This window comes from Polyergus mexicanus, unplaced genomic scaffold, assembly GCF_030449975.1.
Source record: "Polyergus mexicanus isolate NDT 795.1 unplaced genomic scaffold, iyPolMexi1.0 SCAF_15, whole genome shotgun sequence".
Classification (NCBI taxonomy): domain Eukaryota; kingdom Metazoa; phylum Arthropoda; class Insecta; order Hymenoptera; family Formicidae; genus Polyergus; species Polyergus mexicanus.
Genome location: NW_027223335.1, coordinates 4,136,016 through 4,156,601, shown reverse-complemented (window position 1 = coordinate 4,156,601; position 20,586 = coordinate 4,136,016). Strand labels below are relative to the sequence as shown.

At 35.5% G+C, this 20,586-nt stretch overlaps 1 protein-coding gene across 5 annotated transcripts in view; it reads right to left on the bottom strand.

Moving 5' to 3' along the window:
- The window catches only part of LOC138939674 (uncharacterized), a 61,462-nt gene that overhangs the window by 28,592 nt on the left and 12,284 nt on the right, over positions 1 to 20,586 (bottom strand). The window contains exons 1-2 of one of the 5 annotated variants that reach the window (XM_070307721.1): positions 1,017 to 1,148; positions 67 to 470 (exon numbers count right to left, since the gene is read on the bottom strand). The exons of 2 other annotated variants lie outside the window; for them this stretch is intronic. The gene's annotated coding sequence lies outside the window, so the exon portion shown is untranslated. Of the gene's footprint in view, positions 1 to 66; positions 674 to 1,016; positions 1,149 to 20,586 lie in introns of those variants that run through there. 2 more of the 5 variants (XM_070307722.1, XM_070307720.1) reach the window with 2 other exon arrangements.

Sequence of the window (20,586 nt, the reverse complement as noted above, 5' to 3'; positions counted from 1 at the left end):
CTATTGTTTCCATAAACTAAAAATTATATTGACAATTTTAAATGTTTAATAATAAATTCTACTGACCGACCGATGCACCACCCTTGCATGTCTCACTTCTTTCCGCATCTGGTCATCACGAGATCCCTTCCGTTTCCGGTTGCTCCCTTCGCTTCAAATTGAGACGAGACAGTCTATCAATTTGTCCACTCATGCATAATCACTATTCTCATAATCACTATTTCACTCGTAGTCCAAAATCCGCCATATGCAATGACGCGGAAAATTATTTCCATGCCGATTATAAACACGAAAGAACATATAATCGCGTATTAATAAATGGACGGAGACGATTTTCCGTGATTCTAATCGACATTCCCGATACTCACGACATCCACTTTATACACGGGATAAACTTGTGATGGATAAAAAAAGGCGAGAAATACGGAAAGAATATTTCAATCTCGCACGCTAATGCAATACGACGGTTACTGTAACGGTTACGGACAATTTAGGCAGGTTGAGTAGTAGTAGATGGGGAGGGGGGAACGCGTCGTCGTTCCAGGAAAAGGAGCGAGCGCGTCTCTTCCAAGAAATAAACCGTACGCGAAGAATCCTGCGCGAGATAAATCAAACTAGCTCGAGCGACGCTCTTTTGCGATCTCGATTTATGAAATTGTGAATATAATTCTGAAAAAAGGATTACATTTTTAAACAATATTAAAGAATATTAAAGCAGAAACGTGTGGAACGCGACGCGCTTATATTTTCAACGCGATATTATTATATACGACAGCGAGTAAATTATTTCAGCGCCTAAAAATATGTTAAATAATGTATTCATCGATCGTTGTATCGTATTATAAAGTCGATATACCAAAACTACAAATTACTCTCGATTCGGATATTTCGAATATTCGTTCGGATGCGAAATTCATTTTCGATAGATAAAAGATGCGTGGGAAAAATCTTGTCGTTTGCGAGTATATATATATCGAAAGATGCCTTAATCACGATTACACGGGTTAATATATTACACTCGGATAATCGCCTGTTATTCGATACAAGACCCCCCCGACACTCGTTCGTACGCGGATCTCACTTTCGACGGATAAAAAGACGGAGAGCGAGAAACACGGAGCGCGACCGTAATTCGTCTTGAGACTCGCGCTTGTGCGAAGAGACTGACACGATTACGGAAAATTTAGGCTGGACGGGTAGGCGAGGAGAGGGGAGGACCGCGTCGCCGAACGTCTCGGTACAAAAGCGTTCAAAAAAGTTGATCGTAAACATTCAGATATAAACAAAGAAGCGCGGCTCGAGAGAAAGAGAGAGAGAGAGAGAGCTTATATTACAAAATCTCGATCAATTTTCATGGCGAAACGATAATACAACGAGAATAATCGTTGAATAGAATGTGTAAGATTCGAGGAGGAATATATCTGAAAAGCAGCTCACACACCACATATGAACATTCCTAATAAAATATTCTTATTTAAGAGAAAAAAAAAATGTGTTCGGTTAGTCGACAGTTAGTCGACTAATTTTACACGTCAGGTTTAATAATATTCATGGTTGTAAAATTGACCAATCACGGTCATTCGATTCTTGATTGGTGATTGGTTAGTTTTAAAACTATGGATGTTACTGAAATCCAATTAAGGGTGACGTGTCAACGTTAATCAATGTCTCTGAAATGCCGCGAGAAACCACGAGTACCAACAGCTAAATGAGAAATTTTACAATTGGTGAAGCTTCGCGTCGCGTTTTTCACACGTTTCGTAATTCAATATACTTTAATATTCTTTTAAAATATATGATTCTTCTTCAATTATATGTATAATTTCGCCAGAAAATAATCGCGAGATTGCAAAAGTATCGCTCGAGCTTCGTTATCTTATCCTTGTTCGTATCGCGAAGGTTTTTTGGCGCACGATTTTTTTCTCGCAAAAAACTCGCTCGCTCCTGTTCTTGGAAGAGATATTCGACGACATTCCCCTCCCCTCCCCCCACCTATCCGTCCAGCCTAAATTTTCCGTAACGCTCTTCGCACAAGCGCGATTATCGAGACGTATTACAGTCGCGTTCCGTATCTCTCGCATCTTTTCATCCATCGAAAGTGAATTTTGGGGGTAACTACCTCTCTCATTCTCATTTTTGTCGGGAATGAACGCACGCGGGCCCTTTGCGCTTTATTCATCCGTAACGAAAACTCGCGTTTGCTCGCGTGATTAAAGAGCTCATCGCGCGAAAAGTTATCGAAATGCCGCGTGGAAAAATTATGATCTCCTCGAATTAATTATTCAATTCTCATTTCATCGTCTAATGAATTTCAGAATCGTAAAATAATTATTATTAGCGTAAAATTGTCGGGGGATCGATCTCGGTATATGTTTACTCAGTAATCCACGGATACTTGAATATCGTCATTGATGCTCTCGGATAATCAGCGAACTCCCGTGCATCAACGATTTCTCTAATTTCGTCTTAGGCCGAGATTCGCACGATCCTCGGGCGACCCATATTAAGTTAGCCCCCCCACCAACGCCAAATTAAATCAAATACATCAAATAATTTAGTGCTAATTATGTGCTAATTAGTTGCCGTAGTCCGAATTTTGTTGCTCAAACCGTTTAGCAGGAATTTACATTCAAAGTGGGGGGTGCTAGCTTGACATTAAGCCAGCCCCCCCACCCATAGTGAAAAAAAAGTATCGATTTTTAATACTTTAAGACGAGCAACAAATTCAGTTTCTTATATATTTCGATAGTACATCGTCCACAGATTATTTTAATACCAAAAACATGCGAGCAACAAATTCTTTTAGTTAGTTTATATAATATAATAGCGCGTCGTATAGGGTCCGCGGCAACAAAGTATCGATTTTTAATACTTTAAGACGAGCAACAAATTCAGTTTCTCATATATTTCGACAGTATATTGTCCACAGATTATTTCAGTACCAAATACATGCGAGCGATACATTTTTTTATTTACTTTTACTTCGCGCAAGTGAATGGTACGGCGCGGCGAGACTGAGTATATAGTGATATTAATTAAATTATATACTTTTTTAAAAATATTTTTATGTTATTTTAGAGCAACAAAATAGCAACAAATTCTAGTGTATTTTATTTTTTGATTCGAGCTTTATATATATTTTTTTCACTAGGGGGGGTGGGGGGCTGGCTTAATGTCAAGCTAGCACCCCCCACTTTGAATGTAAATTCCTGCTAAACGGTTTGAGCAACAAAATTCGGACTACGGCAATTAATTAGCACATAATTAGCACTAAATTATTTGATGTATTTGATTTAATTTGGCGTTGGTGGGGAGGGCTAACTTAATATGGGTATTTACGCATATACATGGTAAAAACGGAAGCGAGCTATTAACAGACTCCGCGGGACCTTGTTCCGCCGCGATCGTGTCTTTGGATGTTACCGTCTTGAGTTTTTTATGTTCAACGCTGAACTGAGAGCTGTACGATGAAACATTGATAACGTGATTTCTGGAAGAGAAGAATCGCTCGATTGCCATTGTGCCGTTTAATTTGCGCCGATTCGTCTCAGTCGGTCTATTTCTTTAACCGACTCCCATTTCCTGTCGTCCGTCGTGAATTCCGAGCGGAAAGAGGCAAGATAAAAAATATCTATGTACGTGATGGGAAGGCGATATTTCAATTTCTCTCGCTCGAATTTTTATTTATTTTTGTTTGTACGAGAGATGTGCGACGTGTCTTTCATTTCTTACGGAATATCATGGTTTAATAAATATGTAACTAGCAAAGTCTCTCAAAAAATCCAAAAAAATATATATACAAGAGACTGGATGTCGCGCACAAATTAATAATTAATACAATTGCTGGTCGATGACTTGCGCAGTTTTATTAGTATTTCTTTAGATTAAAAATCCGAAGAAATAATTAAACTCGCATCTTAAATTTTTGTATAAACTTGCTCACATCCACTCGCGAGACGAGAAATTATTTTATAATCTGCTAAAGTGTAATTGTCGTTTTCAAGTAGAATTAGATTAATAATCAAACGGGATTAATCAACTTTCGAAAAAGCAACAATAATAGATGTGTTGGTAAAAAAGTTGATTAATCTCCTTATATACGAATATTCCTTTTTTTTGCCGAGTCATTATATTAGGCCGCTTGATGCATGACGATTTGTTTCATCACCGCCGCGACGTGCGCAAAGAATCAAACGACTCTCGTTTCCGGTTGGCGAGAAACATTTCTTGCCGTAAAAAAAAGGCGAGAGAGCGTGCAATAGTATTTCATTTCATAATTATGCGATACCGTAAAATTGAGATTTACAGTCGTGTAGCAATGCACGTCTAATTTATAAACTAAGTTTGACATATTGTATTACATATTGTATATATGTATATACATATACACATGTGTCTGTGTGTGTGTGTGTGTGTGTGTGTGTATGATTTAAATAATTTTAAAACGCGCTCGGATTAAACAGAAAGTTTTAAAATACAGACAATTAAACTAAATTTATTTTCGATTATTTTTGACATATTATATGACTGCAAATATCTCTTTATAATTCGAAAACTTTTATATTATACTTTACTTAATACTATTATAATAATTTTCAAATATATAACAAAATATAATTATTCGTCCAAACATTTTCTCCTTTATCTTTTTTCAATCAACTTTATATTTCTTTATTTGGTTCAGACTTTAAATTAAGATATGCTTGATTTTAATGGATTATATCAGTGGCGAAAAAAATCTTAATTAATGACGGCTACTAATATGTAATTAGGGAACAGCGGGAGATCCGTACGTTCTTGTTTATTAAGTAACTATTACGGGGAATTAATGGCAGCGAAGCATGGCGCGCGGCTCTACGCTTTCTGAAGATGGTCTACGAGGCGAAAACTAGCAGCAGCGCGGGGAAGAATGAATCTTTTGTTTCCTTCTGATCAACGGCCGAGCACCCACTATGCGCGAAAGAAATCCTGCTACATGGAATGTAAAAGAATAATTCACTAATTGCCATTCAAATATAGAAATTCATAAAAAACGATTTTTTTCAATGATTATTGCAAATAACTGAAAGATAAAATTGCCTGATAAAGTAACCTCGATATTTAATCGAGCAATGTTAGCTCGATAGTTTTCGAAATTATAAGAAATAGTAATGAATATATATATAATTATAATAAAATATATAATTAATAATCGCGTTTCTCGAATGTATTTTGCACTTGCTATTCGTCATCAAATATGAAGAAACGATAAAAAAAGAATAGCTATGACATTCTCATTAGAGTTATATCCGAACAGACGCGTTCCTTTCCCCATGTCCACCGCCTATCTTGTCCACAATGTTCCCATTTGAAGGCTCACTGAAGTGTATCACAAAACATTGTCCGACCGTCAAGAATTTTTTGAGACGCGCGATAAAAATCCGCTCCCTCGTGTATCGAAGCAATCATCACGATCCAGATTCGGTGGTCCAGCAGCGTTCTCCCCCCGTTCGTTTCGCCGCTTACCGAGCCGCGTTTTTCGAGGTCGGTGAGCTTGCAAAAAGCGACCTTCCTCGATCCTGACAACATCCTCATCGGATTTCATCCTCACTAGCTAGAATTGGCCAGACTTTGTGCGCCATATGGCCTGAAAAAACACCATGCCCATCGCCGTTCATGGGCGCCCATCAAAAGGGGCTCATATTTGTCGTCCCTTCCCGATAATTATCTCCGTAATGAGTTAGTGTAGGAAAAAATAAATAGCTTCTTTAATAACCTTTTACTTATATACATAGCTTCATTAACGAGCGATAGCTCTAACAATAAGTACTCGAATAGAGATCATTTTTTTTTTATTTCACGCGGGGATCGCATGGAATATATCATTCTGTAGCTTTTATTTTGCATTTATAAAATTATGATCTTTATATTACAAGATCGTAAAATATATCTTGTAGTTAACAGTAATAAAATTAAAATGGCTGTAATTAAGAAAGGAATGAAAGCAAAAATATTATAGAACTAATTTAAAAGGCAATTTGCGTGCTATTACGTTATGAACAGAATTTATCTATTCTTTCAATATATTCCTATATTCACCTCTACTCGCGGGAAACTGAATACGATATTGCGTTACGTTAATTAAATATATCATTATTCATGTTATATTATTAAGAAAATAAATATTAAAATTAAATTACAGTAAATTATTTTTTAACGATATGTGTCACAGAGTGTGCTTTAAATACATGACATGATCAAATATACGGCATGCGAAAATCTTCCACCGAGAGGATAAAGATTCCTCTGGACGCCCATGGTCTGCCCATGGTCTCCTTCCGTTGGCTCATCACCGTTAATACGAGGCAACCATTGGCAGATGCCTGATTCCCTCTTTACACAACTTTTTTTTTCCCATCTCGACCTCCTCTCGATTCCTTCCTTGTAATTATCGATCGCCTCTGACGGGATCCAGAATTAAGAGCTTCCGTGGGACAAAGCACGGGTATTATGGTGGTTTGCGCTTCCACGAATCGGATCGAACACTCGATGATTATCTGAGCGGTATTGAGCTCGAAAAATTAAACCTGATTCTTTTCTCGTATTCTCGAGTGATTTATCTATAACTCAACAATATTGTATTAACGCGTATACATATATATTATTTATCTTATTATAAATTGAAAAAAAGTGTATCAATACGCGTTTCAGAAATTTTTTATCTGTATGCCTGCAGACTTATGTAAATTTGCATACATAATATATTTTTCTTTTCTTCTTTTAGATTTTATAAATTGATGCTGGTCTTTACGTCTTTACGTTAAAAATAATAAAAGAAATTAAACTGATTGAATAATATATTATATAAATTATCTCAAGAAATATTTTAGATAAAATGAAATGTTTATTTACACTTAAATATTATAATATGGAGCAATTATCGAAACGTTATTGATAGATTAGAAAGAAGCTTTTTGCAAATTAAAGAAACGGAAATGTGACAAAAAGAATCGATTTCTCACGATTGCTTTGGAATATTTAACTGCGGCACAAAGCAAAAGGCAGAGAATGAGACACTTCCGATGTCGGACAACAAAGTTAAAATTTCAAATGACAGTGTGGAACGTCGACTGCACCGTCAGGGAAAAAGAAAGAAATAGAGAGACAGACAAAAAGAGACAGAGGAGAGAGAGAGAGAGAGAGAGAGAGAGAGAGAGAGAGAGAGAGAGAGAGAGAGAGAGAAAAGTGAGCTACCACAAAAATCTTCCCGCGAACCTTTCAGCTGGATGAAGAAGCCTCACCGGAAGTCGGTCAACCTAAAAGACCATGATCAGCTTGGGAAGCGAAATAGGGAGAAAAGAGGTTTGCAAGAACGACTCTCTGTCGCTAACCTACACAGAATCCGCATCAGCTTAATAAAAAAGTGTGTAGCCTCACAGAGCTTTTCTAATTCTTTTTATAAGATCGCACACATCTTCTTACATTATTATTCGATATTTTCACTCACAAGCTGATCTGTATACGAAAAAATACGCGCTGCGTACTGTTTTAAAATTAAAAAAAAAAAAAAAAAAAAAAAAAAAAAAAAAAAAAAAACGAAGCCAAGACCGAGCTTATTTCGCTCGAGATTGTTTCCTTTGCGACCAGCTCTTATACCAAACAGAAATCGCATCACCTTTCGACGTGCTTAAGAGAATCGAGGCTTGAGAGAGAGAGAGAGAGAAGGAAAGAAAGAAAGAGAGGGAAAAAAGCGATCGTCTCGCGTGAGCGATTCTGGGATGCAATTCTCTCAATATAGTCGTGCAGTAAACCTACGCGCGCGCGCAAAAACGCATTATGCACATCGTGTTGCAGGTCTCTCTTCGCGCCATTATCATCGGGCAGCGCGATACAGTTCCCAACCGGCGCAAACGAATAGTCACGCGCGAAGGCCTTGAGAGCAGTTGGAGGCCTCACCTTGGCATTCTTCGCCGCGATTAGGGTCGTTTAGAAGCCCCGGATGCATTATGGATAGGGTGGATATCTCCGAGTCAATTAAAGAGCGTGCACGCGTGTACGCGCGTGTACTCTCTTTCTCTCTTCCTCTTTCTCTTCCTTTGTATGCCCTTTCCTCCAACTGTTTCTCCTCGCTCCTTCATTTTCTCCGCTCATCATCGTGCCGTATACCTGCGCTCATTATAGTCCGCGTGATGAGAAGCTGCACCGACATTCGACGTTCATTTCACGGGCCAAGTAGCGAGTCGGCAAAACGATTTGCGTAAAGACAATCTGATTGAGTGTTATATTCGCGTACAGCCGTTGTTGAGTAACGATTAATTTATCGATGTTAAAGGACATTACATTTTAAATTTCACATTTTTATTTTTTGAAATCTCGGTTTATCTGCGATAGAGAAATATAAATTTGGAAACTTTTGAATACGCGAAGCAATCAAATCTGTCAACAATATAATGTTTTACGTACAGGTACTAACGCAGAGATTATATCTTATAGATATTCGTGAGAATTCACTTTCAAAAAATCATTCAGAATTTAAAATAGCTAGTAATGTTGCTAATTAAAAAGATAAATTTCTTATTATATTCTATATATTTTTATTTTCTTTTTATTCAATCCTATAAAAATGATTCTTTGACAATCATTCTTTACATATTATTTTTTTAATATCGACGATTATTGTTGATCAAATTTCTTTGATAAAATTCCAATCATTTATAACATATTATTAATTTTGTCAAATAGAAAATGTTGCACATTCCATATTTAATCAAAGATGCCAGAGTATTTCTTACTAAGTCATCCCTTTGTTAGCTAAAGTGTAGCTCTATAGTTGTCTATGTCAAATAATCGCATATTGAACCATTACAATCATTGTATCAATCTATTCATCGATGGCGTGTATCATGAATAAGATTCGTTCGAAAAGAGAATCATTCACTTTACAATAGCAATCGGCCGCGGACATGAACAGAATTAGTTATACTATGATCGGTAAAGTCTTTCTCTAAATATAATCGACCCGTTTCCGGTCGTCGTGCAGACGGCAGAAGCTACTAACTATAAATATCTGAGTTTGAGCATGCGTAACCGCAGGAAGTTACACGCACGTAGAAATGTAAACGCATGTAGTACACGCGTGTGGTGGTCGTCGATGAATAAATACGCGTGTCGAAAATTGAAATGCTGTTTCGATCATCCTGGGAATTTCGATCAGATGTCTAATGTCGAATTAATCGTATTGATTTGCATCACGAAAATAAATTTCCATCTCGATACACATCATCGTTGAAACATGGCGTTTAAGGTGTTACAAGACCGTCTACAGCTACAGTACCGTCGCGTTTCCCAATAAATCGTATTAATCAAGCGCTAAAATAGTTTTAATTTTTATTATAATTATTAGTCAAATCGCATTAATTTTTCGCGTAAAAGAATTCTATACATTTGCGAATTCTCTCGAACGAATTTTCGACGGCAATTGCTCTGAAAAAAAAAAAACCCGCAGAGACGGCTGCTGCAGGAGAAAATTGCATGATAAGGATGCGGCAGGACATAATGCAAGATTGGAAATCCTGCCAAGCGGCGATAGGCAGGTAGATTGCAACGCTTCCTCTTTACTGGGATATAAATTTGAGCGGAACGCGCGTTCACTTTCCTTTCCTCGTTATAGTATCGCGCCGTGACGCGCGATCTCGTTAGTGAGCCTCTCATGGTTGGAAATGCAAAAAATATGTATCAATATTATCGCACGTCTCGTTACACACCGGACGTCCTATCCCGAGACTATCGATTGTGCTCCGCCGTTAATATCTGTCATGATAGAATTCTCAGTCGACTCGCTGCTTTAAACTTGATTTAATTGATCAGGATCTATAAAGATAATCCTGAATTACTGGAGCAACAAGAAACGATAATCGCACATTAATTTTTACTCACAATATCGTCTTCAGAAGATTAATTTTCTATTATAAAGATCTCAGTGTATAAATAAAGGCAATTTTTAAAAATCGAGGAAATAGTGATAATCGTTTCCACAATTTCCTGCGACCTCGATGACGGCTAATTGTCAGAAAGTTGTATTAGAAAGGAGCCACAACAATCTATTTCGCCAATGAACTTCCGCTTACATCTTTATAATGAGAATCTTATGAACTAGACATTAGATTATGATGAACTCTGACTATATACCATTAGATTGTCAAATTAATATTAATTTTTTAATCTTTTATTAAATAAGAAATATATATAATCTCGGTTAAAAACATGAAACGATCTATTAGCAAATCAAACTATCAGATGTCACGAGAGTTCAAAATGTTAAATTTTAAATAACTTATAATATAAACGAATGTTTGGATAAACTTAATTAGTGAAGTGATTGCAAGTATAATGAATTATGTATGTTCTACTTTTAGCCAAGCATAATAATATGTATGTATATATTTTATAGACACGATCGGTTTAAAGCCGATAATACGAAGTCATCCAGATCGTAGGCGTGACAATAATGTGCGTGGTAATAATTAAGGATATTGAAAATCAACTGTAATTTTAAATATAATAAGAAAATGCGTACTAATCTCTACGATGTATCATAAATTAATATCCTCATTACATTACTTTAATATTAAAACGTGCTTGTAAATACATACTTTAAAATTACGTTCGCCAATCTTAGCTCGTTGAGAGAACAATCTGATCGTGGGTGTTCTTCAAGGGGCAAAAATTTTATCTGATGCATTATATGGAACGCAAGCTAAAAAGTATTGTCTGAAATCGTATATATTAAAATTAATTTAATTAGGAAAGAAAAATCTTAAATATTTATTTATCTTATCTTTTTTAAAAATAAAGTATATAATTGCAATTAGAGAATTTTTGTTATAATATACGACGCTTCTTTTCTTCAATTAAGTGAAAATTAAATTCTAATTTACACAGATGTTACGATAATAAATGATAATGAGAAAATTACTGATATATAATAATTACTGCTATCTATAGTTTTCTAATGACGTTAATGATGTTAATACATAAACTGCCGTTAACTCTTCTATTTATTATTTATTTCCGCATTTGCGTGCACGGCCGGTATAAAAGGAGCCTGTATAAGAAACACATCTAAATATAAAAACATGCCATCTTAAACTGAATCGTTAAAAATATCTCCGATTAAAACAACGATACTGATTTCATTTAAGAGAGTATCGTGTATGTCAAATGTTATAACATTATTTGCAAATTATTTATAATAGATATAAATATGTTTTTAAATCTCCAAATAAATATTTTTTTAGAGAATATAATTAGAGAAGATATTTTAAATACACTTTAAATAAATAGAAATCATCGCTGGATTAATTGTAAGATTAATATATACATTAATTATAACGTCACTTTATAGCTGAGTTATGCAAATAATGTTGATTGCTTTAATTACAATATATATCAATAATATATTAAGCGCTTTCAATAAACTGGCTTTCAAGAAAACGTCCGATACGAACTACATCGATGTTATAATCGCGCGCGTGTGTAAATAAATAAAATAAATATTTGTGTAAATATTTATAAATTGAGACATAAATCACTTGTACGCGTTAAGAAAGTCGATGACAAGTAGACATGTAAATAAACATGTTATTTCATACTTTCGATGTGATGCACGACATCTAAACGGCTGAAAGTTGTGAAAAAAGTATCGGTATATTTTTTGTTTTAGTTTTTGTCCGCGTATCGAGTTCGGGGAAGCCGAGCGGTGCCCGCTCGGACGTGCCTTTTTAGGAATTAGAGATAAGAATCCGAGAAGGATGCAATGCGGATGCGAGAAGGATGCGAGAAAAAAGTTCGGAGCATCGATAAAACGCGAGATGTTTCGCGAGTCGACGAAAGCCGAGTATTTTATTGGATAGAAAATCGAAAGATCACGATTATCGGCTATATCTCGATGACTCCACGCGGATTATTTAACACAGCAGTCCGTACGGTTTGTTTAGTTCAGGAGATTCAGGACGCCACACCGAAATAAGACGTATTCGCAAAATACAATGAATCTCCCAAGTTCTGATTTTTTTATTAGATTATACGAATAGAACGATTATGATTATTGGTCATCGATCTATGTTTTCGCATGGATTAATTACTACACGCTAATAATAAATGTTAAAAATCCTTGCTTGGTCCTTGCCATCTCTTTTTTTTTTTATTCCCGAATGACGATTTTAACATTCATACAATATAGATTTTAATATTCATACAACACAGATTCATCTACGCGTAATGAAAAGTCCGTTGAACAACGGAAAGATTGAAAAAACAGCGCGTTTCCTGTTTTCATGTCGAAAATTATTAGTTATTCGATACCATGCGTCTCGAAAACACATCCGCTTATGTTTTAAAATTTCCGAAACATCGCCTTGAGGCGTCGGCTTTCAAAAATAGAACTGTGGATGTAATGGTGCTTTTAAGCGGTCAGTATTATGAATGACGTTCTTGTCTAAGAACATAAAGATACACCGCAGAAAAAATAAATCGGAGAGAGGAAAGAGAACATTAAATTTATCACAGCGCGAATACAAATCTCACCGCGAAATTAATTTCCCAGAACAGAAAAAAATCATGAAAAAGATTTCTCTATTATATTTAATATAAAAACTTATATGCATATATATATATATATATATTAATCAAAATTAAAATTGTCTCTGAAATTTGTGTAATATTAAAATTTTGAAGTACATTATTTTTGTATAATCTTAGATCCTGCGAAAAGAAATGCCATGTGCAATTGTCTTTGTGTCTGTATGTATTATAAATTCGGTCTAATGTAAATTTAATTTTGCGCAAGAATGCTTATTAAATATTATCATAACGCAGTCACAATGACAAGATGGCATCGCAGAATTACAGGATTCACATGAGGTTACGCGCGTGTGCGCCATATGCGCCATTTGAATCATTGGAAAAGGATACTCGCGAAGCTCCTCGCGGCCAGGAAGAAGGAAGCAGCTAAACGCACGATCTTGCAAGAGAATATGCATCCGGATCGCATATGGTGTGACGCGCCAGGAGGTACACGGAAATTTGTCAGCCAGCTGGGACGAACGTGCAACGCGAAATTTGCACTATGCATGCAAGTACGCTTGGACAACACACGCAGAAGTGAGAAGAAATAATAATTATCTGTCCTGAAAGACGCATATATACTATTTTTTTAATTAATCTTTAATTAATCGTAATTTATATAGCACAACACAAATCACGATTAATTATTAAAGATTGAATACAATTATTATTGCCCTGTTTTTCATACCGATCTTCATTTCATAATATTCTAGAAATAGAAAAACGCACTGCAAGATTAATCATTGTCTAATCATTGTATATAATGAAGAACACGGTCTCTTTCTGAGAAAAGCATTTATATACCACAATTGTATTGTAATCGTATGATCATCAAATAATATTATCAACGTTATGCAACAAATTCAATAGGACTCCTGTCTTCTATTAAGATAGTAATCAATATGAATTTTCTATTATTACTTTTAGTGAATAACTCATCGGATTTCCACGTGAATCATCATCCACGCACGAGCGAATAGCATTTCGATAGAACGCGTAACGCCTACGAGAAAGTGAAAGAAGAACGTATTCGAAAGACGCTGTTATGTCATAAGAAGTATTCTTCTGGAAGAAAGAAAAGCAGACAAGAAAAGATCGGCGTGACGTGTCAGATGTCTCATCCATGTCTCCCATTAGAAATAATCGATTCTTTTTTAAATGTTCCTATTGAAAAGAATATCGAAAAGATTGAAAAAAGTAGAGAGAAACCTGACAACAATATATATAGAAAATTATTTGAAGATCATTTTAAATATCCTAACTTTGTGTAAGGATAATAAAATAATTTCTATCAAATTTTGTGTTCTTTATGATTTTTTCCCATTTTTTCCTATTTTTATATATCAAAATATCAGTAATCATGTAAAATATCAAAATATAAGATACGTCAACGTCTCGCAAACTAATTCGCGAATATATGCATTTGTTTGTGAAATGTCAACGCGACTTTTTTCGCGATAAGACGCATTTCGTAACTGTCGCTTTCCTCAGCCCGCGCGTATTGAATGCGAATCGGCCCTCGCGCTTACAACTGTCTTGCTGCTAATCGCGTGTGAACTAATTTCCATTTTTCCAGGTAGCGAATAAGCAACTTTAGACGAATGTGTAGAGGGTGCGTGTTGAAAGCGAGATTGTCTTGACGGAAGTTGGCTCTTGTAACGAGACTCGCCGTTCTTCTTCACTTGGAATAATCTGCATAGAAGATCGATCTGTGCGAAAGCGAATGACGCGAAGCACGACGAAAAAAAATTAGCATCGCGATCCTGTCTGTATCGTTTGGGAGAGTTTCATAATTCTTGACATACTAACTATCGTATAATAATACTCGATAAAAAAAGGTAATTTAAAATCATTTGAAATGTACATAAAATATTATACTTATACATTATTACACATTCCATTTCTTTCACTTATATAAATTTAAAATCTTGATTTTTTTAAAGAAAAGCAGTTTTTCTCAAATATTAAAATATTATTATTAAATTAATTATTTATTAAAATAAATTGCAGACGATTTGCAATAAAAATTTGCGGACTTTCCTACAATCATATGTATTAAAACGTGTTAAAACGTAATTTGTAAATCTTAGAAATCTCTAAAATAGTAAATAAAGAGACATTATTTAAAATCAAAAATCTTATATCAAGAATAGCTCCCTATGCTAGCGCCATTTCTTGCGTTTAGGTCAGCAATCATTGTCACGCCAATGGAGCAGAGTGGCGTTGACATGAGTCAATTTCCCGACAAACTTGTTATAAGCACTCGACACCGAGAATCCATCGCGCGTTCGCTCGCTCAGTTGCTCGCGCGTTTAGTAATCTCATCAACAGCTGAGAAAATGAAGGAGAAAGAATCGAGCTGGCTGACGTGACGCGTCCTCCTTCGGGTGTGTGCAGCTTCACGTCCGACAACGTAATCGAGGCGCATGCTAAGCGGCCGGATCGAGGTTGTCAGGTCGTCACACTCGGCGTGGCGGTGCAACAATGACCGGTGGAATGAGCGAGGCGAAGGAGAGTCGGCCGGAAGCTCCTTATAATCCGCGAATGCCTGCATTGCTGTGTGCAGCTCGGCGACTCTTCTTATATCTAGAACGAGCCGGCAGCACAAAAGTGAAGCCTTGAAATTCAGGGCGGAGACAGCGATTGCCGATGCGAAATAGTCGACGTTATGTTTCGTTTTGCATATATACCGGATGTTCTTTCAACTATGAAAACTAAGAGAGACCGAGGCTAAGGATAGTAGCGGTTTTTTTAGCGGCGAGATATTGCGTTGATTACGCAATTATTTAATGAAGTTAATTATTAAACAAGTCAAGTTATAGAAAATCAAGTCTCACATTATTGTTTACAATTTTTAATAATATGCTGAAATGTATGATATGCTAATAGTCTCTTTAAGATTAATAATAATAATAATAATAATAATAATAATAATAATAATATTAATTTTTAATATCATAATTAAATAATTAATATCAATAAAAATAAGAAATATATTGGCAATTTAATTTCCTTCTCGGAAAGACATTTCCGGTTGAAGAGCTACAGCGAAATTCCACTTCGTTGAGCCCGGAATAACTCGAATCCTCGCGAGTTTGGGGCGCGACATGTTTCGCAGAAGCGGATTTTCGGAGGATGTCGAGTTATTACGAGAAACTGTTTACGTTGTCACGAAATGGATCACAAATTACAGTGCGATCTTTTTTCAATGCGATAACATCTGGTACTCTCTTGCGGTCGACGCCAGACTCTCTTCCGGATCGCGTGCGAGATACGCCACCGTGTATAACACATATATCATGTGGAATTCCACTGAATTTTCGACGCTTCGAACGGAAATTCTATGACGAGTTCGTCATCCATATGGAGAGCTCCAAATAGACATCTCGCGTGACAAACCGCGACTCTTTTCGGGCCCGATCAGACCGCAAGTCTATTAAAGTTCTGTGGATCCTCTTTGATCCGCCGTCTCGTCTGTCATTACTAATAATTTTCAAATTCGCAAGGGAAGAATGACAATGGGATTTCTCAATAATAGATTCTCCTCTATAAATATCATACATTTTCGTATCTCCTTTCTCTCTTTGTTTCTTCGCTGTTCCCTCTCTTCTCTTCGTTTTTTCGATAGTCTAGTCGGAATGAATCCTCTTTCCGACGACTATAGTATTTAGAAGGCCATATTGACTATCATTATCGGCGTCGTCGTCTGCAATAATGCCACCAAAGGCTATATTATTTCGGAACCTCAATAAACCTTAATTTATGCCCCGATGTGACTCGTAATTTCCGCGTGCAATGCGTGAACATAACCGCGACGGTTTCTCTCTATTATATTGGATACGTGACTGATTTTGAATTGCATCATTGAAAAGTTGAAAATATAAACCAATATTTTCGTTAGCTAATTTTTGTAACGTAGCTTTATTTTTATCAGAAATTACGACAATTTCTTATTATTTTAGTTATAGAGAACATCTCTTATATCTTCAAAACTAATTTTCTATAGATTGTGAATATCCAGTGTTAATTAAAGCGCTGTAGAAACTCGAAAATTCATGAGATTGCGTAATTATGACACACGAATTTTCTCTAATAATTTAATATTCCATACGATAACACTTTAATACTTTTGATTTTTTTGATAGAACTTTCAATCAAATTTAAAATATAATCATAAAACATTATTCTTATTTTTATTTTCGCTTAATGTAATATCTCATATAAATGCTTATTAAAAATATTAGCTTCTCCATCCAGAGAATCCTCTTTACATCCGCATAAATATTTACAGTGTCTCTTGGTATAAACTATATACGCTCCAACATCTCTCTGTTCCGCAATCTGAGCGTGGAAAGGAAGACCGTTCGTGGTTCGAACCCTAGTTAAGGCTATCATTTATTATAATATCTATCCGGTTACGGGTCATGGTTTTGGTTTGTTGGGGGTCCCGCGTGGTTATTAAGGTTTCACCGTGGAGTCACTTTACTCGTGCAAAGCCTATCGCGTGCTTCACATGTAATCGACGTATGCGAGAATGTTCCGAGAAATGAGTGAGCAAACGATAATGGAGAATTTACTTCCTTTTTCTTATTGTCATGTTACACACGCGCTTTTCACATTTCCGTTTGCAACATCCCTCATTCAATATCTTCTACGAGAAGAAGCAATCACGCAACAAATCTTTTAGAAATATTGAATAATGTTAAAATTATATTTTAGAATGTAATCTTTATAAATTAAATTGAATATTAAAAAAAAGTTATATTAACACAATATATAAAATAACTGATTATTATCATTATTTATAAGATCGTAACAGAAAAGAATTAAATTTTAAACTTTAAAATTATTAAAGTGTAATGTATAAGTTATTTATTATATATATATATATATATATATATATATATATATATATATATCGCTTTAACATTATTAAAGAGTATGTAATAAAGATTATTTCTGGCCGAAAGATGAGATTATTTCTGATTATTATAATTAACCTAAACTGTGGTCACTTATTTACATACATTGAACATATTTACATACAATCACGATATGCTGGCGTAACGAAACGAAACAAATGAATAAAACTCGCTATATTTAGGAAAAGGCACTATATAAGAATGGCACGAGCTTAACGTCGTATAACGATGTATCGCGCACGCAATACACTCGTATGCGAATACTTGAGTATTGTCCAAAATCGCGAAGCATGAAAAACCAGTCTTGCAGTAGCTCGTGCCGAACTTTCAAACCCGTGGTATTTTATATGTATTTGTGTCTGTCAGTCACGCGCGAATGCAAAAAATATGCAAGCACTTTTCTGTTCTATAATATATTAGAAACATTTATTTTATAAGATCAAAATTATTTATATCTTAATATTTTTTCGTAGTAAATAAAGTTTACTTACGATTGATTAAGAAATCGGCAATTTTAAAAGAAATGTAGTTAACGTTTCAATCGAGACACTGTTAGACGATCCGAGGACACATGTAAAGTTCAATGGCATTAGAGAATAATGAAACAAATATACAATATATGGTACATAATATGGACCAATTTTTCTTTGCTAGAAGGATGATGGTATTTCAAAGGTAAGTAACTTTCTCTCGTCGCAAGAGAGCGAGGGATAAGAAAAGCCGAAATCGGAAGTACGCGCCTCGCACGCGTGACAGATGTTCGTTTCGCGAATGGTTCTTGATTCTCGTATACGTTGGCACACGCGCACGCGTTTATTGTCGCGCGCGTATAGAACAGGGTCGAGTCTTTCTTCTTTTTTTCATCCTGCATAGACGCCGGTTTTATCTTCTCACGAGAAGGAACCGGACCGCGTCTACTGCGGAGCCTGGGAGTCTGCAGAACCCTATTGTGCGGTCGATCCCTCCTCTGTGCGACGCGACGATGACTTTCGCAGTACATGGTTTCGCGCACGTTGAACAGAAATTTTGGGAGAATTTTTTGCGCTCTGGAACGAGTTCGTCCTTGGCTCAGTTGTTAAGGAAGAAATGGTCGAGTGGAAGGGCAACGAACTCGCGTGAGCGCGAGGTGCACTTAGAACGTATTAGCGTTTGAGGAAGTTAACAGTAAAATAAAATGCATCTCTTTTAACCGCTTCGAGGGCGCTTATTTCGAAGAATAAAGAGATGAAGAGAATAATTTGAAAATTATTTTGATATAAAAATATTTTTAACATTTACATTTCAAAATTTCTCTATAAAATAATCTTGTAAGAAGATCTTTATGCTATTTTGAAGATTATAATCTGTTACACGAGATATAAAATTAAATTATTAATAGTATTGTCATAAATTTTGATAAAATAATTAACAAATTTTTGGAATATATTTTTTTTCTCTCGCGTGTGCGAAATTATGTAATAATATTTCTCGGGTCATAATTTTCAAATTATGTAAGTTTATGTCCTATGGAAGCATTTCCATCCCTCATTTTTTGCCATATAATTAAATTTCTACCGTACTAATATTTTTACAACGACAATAAACACGTGCGGCTGATATTATAAGCAGATCAAAAGAAGAATTGAACATCTGCCGCGCCATTCAATCCTTCTGCAGATGAGATATAATAATGCATGCGCGTGCCACGCGAAGGAGTAGATGCGGGGTATAAAATATATAGGGTCGCGCATATATTCAGCATCGATACGGCTGTTCGATTCTGAGATTTTAGTCGTGTGTGCATAGTCTAAAGATATATTATAATACATATGCTCTAACTATGAATATATGGGATTATATATATATATATATATATATATATCATATTTTTTCAAAAATATCAGCTGCTAGTTTCACATCAAAATAAAAATAGACGATTCGTCACATACATAAAACAAATCGTAGCTGACTGATTCCGCGAGAAATCGCGCTTACGCAAACACAAAGCCTTCACGTATCGAGAAGAGTAACCGCGTATATACACGAAGAGATGTAATTACGCGTGCGATACGACCCCGATCGCTGGCTACCATAATGGGAGTGACTATCCCCGTGGCCATGAGCGCTCGAGCATAGAGACGCGTGCGTGGCCCACTTGCGAAATGTAAGTTCCATACGCGTTTCCACGAAACGCATTATATTGCGTAAGCTCTTTAGAAGGATCAACTATACGCAACCCACAACCCGAATCGAAATTTTGCTTTTATTTTCAACCTTTTTTTGTTGTTTATAGATTTTGGAAGATTGCGACAAGTTTCACTTATATATAGGAATTGTATTACATTAAGCTTCTACTTTATAGCTCTCGAATAAATAGTAAACGAATAGTTTCTCACTTAGAAATTTAGGAGAAACTTTCGGCAAAATTATAGATTAAATAATTTCAAAATATGATGATTTGACTGCTTAAAATATTAAAAATGTTAGATTAAACATATTGAAGTCTTGAAAACAAGAGAAAAAATTCAACTCGAGCAATTTCGAAAACTGCACCGATACACGAGATTACATATAAGAAGGTATTCCGGTTTCGAAGCGTGTCGCGAGAGCACAGGAAGAGATCAATTATTCGAGATGATCCATCGATATTTAAATTTGAAAGATATATTTTTTATTCTGTTACAGTTCTAAAGATATTGTATAATATTTTTATCAATTAGAGATTCAGAATATTAAAAGCGTATCTTCTTCAAGATCAACCGAAGGAAAAAATGAAAATTTCGAAAAAAAGAATATATTCGGAGTGTAAAATTGACTTTTCCTAGGCCAACTCTATATATTTTAATTTATAGACGAAATCCGAGTGCGGAGTTTACTTCAGCAATAACAGACAAAAAAATGTGGCACGCCTATATTTATACTTTGTGACTTGCTCGACTTCCGCTCGACTATTCAAACTGCTAAAACAAATAAGCAAACAAAGAAAATCGATCATAGACGCATAAAAAATAAATGGCAGAGAAAAGTGAAACCGCCATTCAACGAAGCGATATTATACTACAACGCACTTACAACTCTCGAA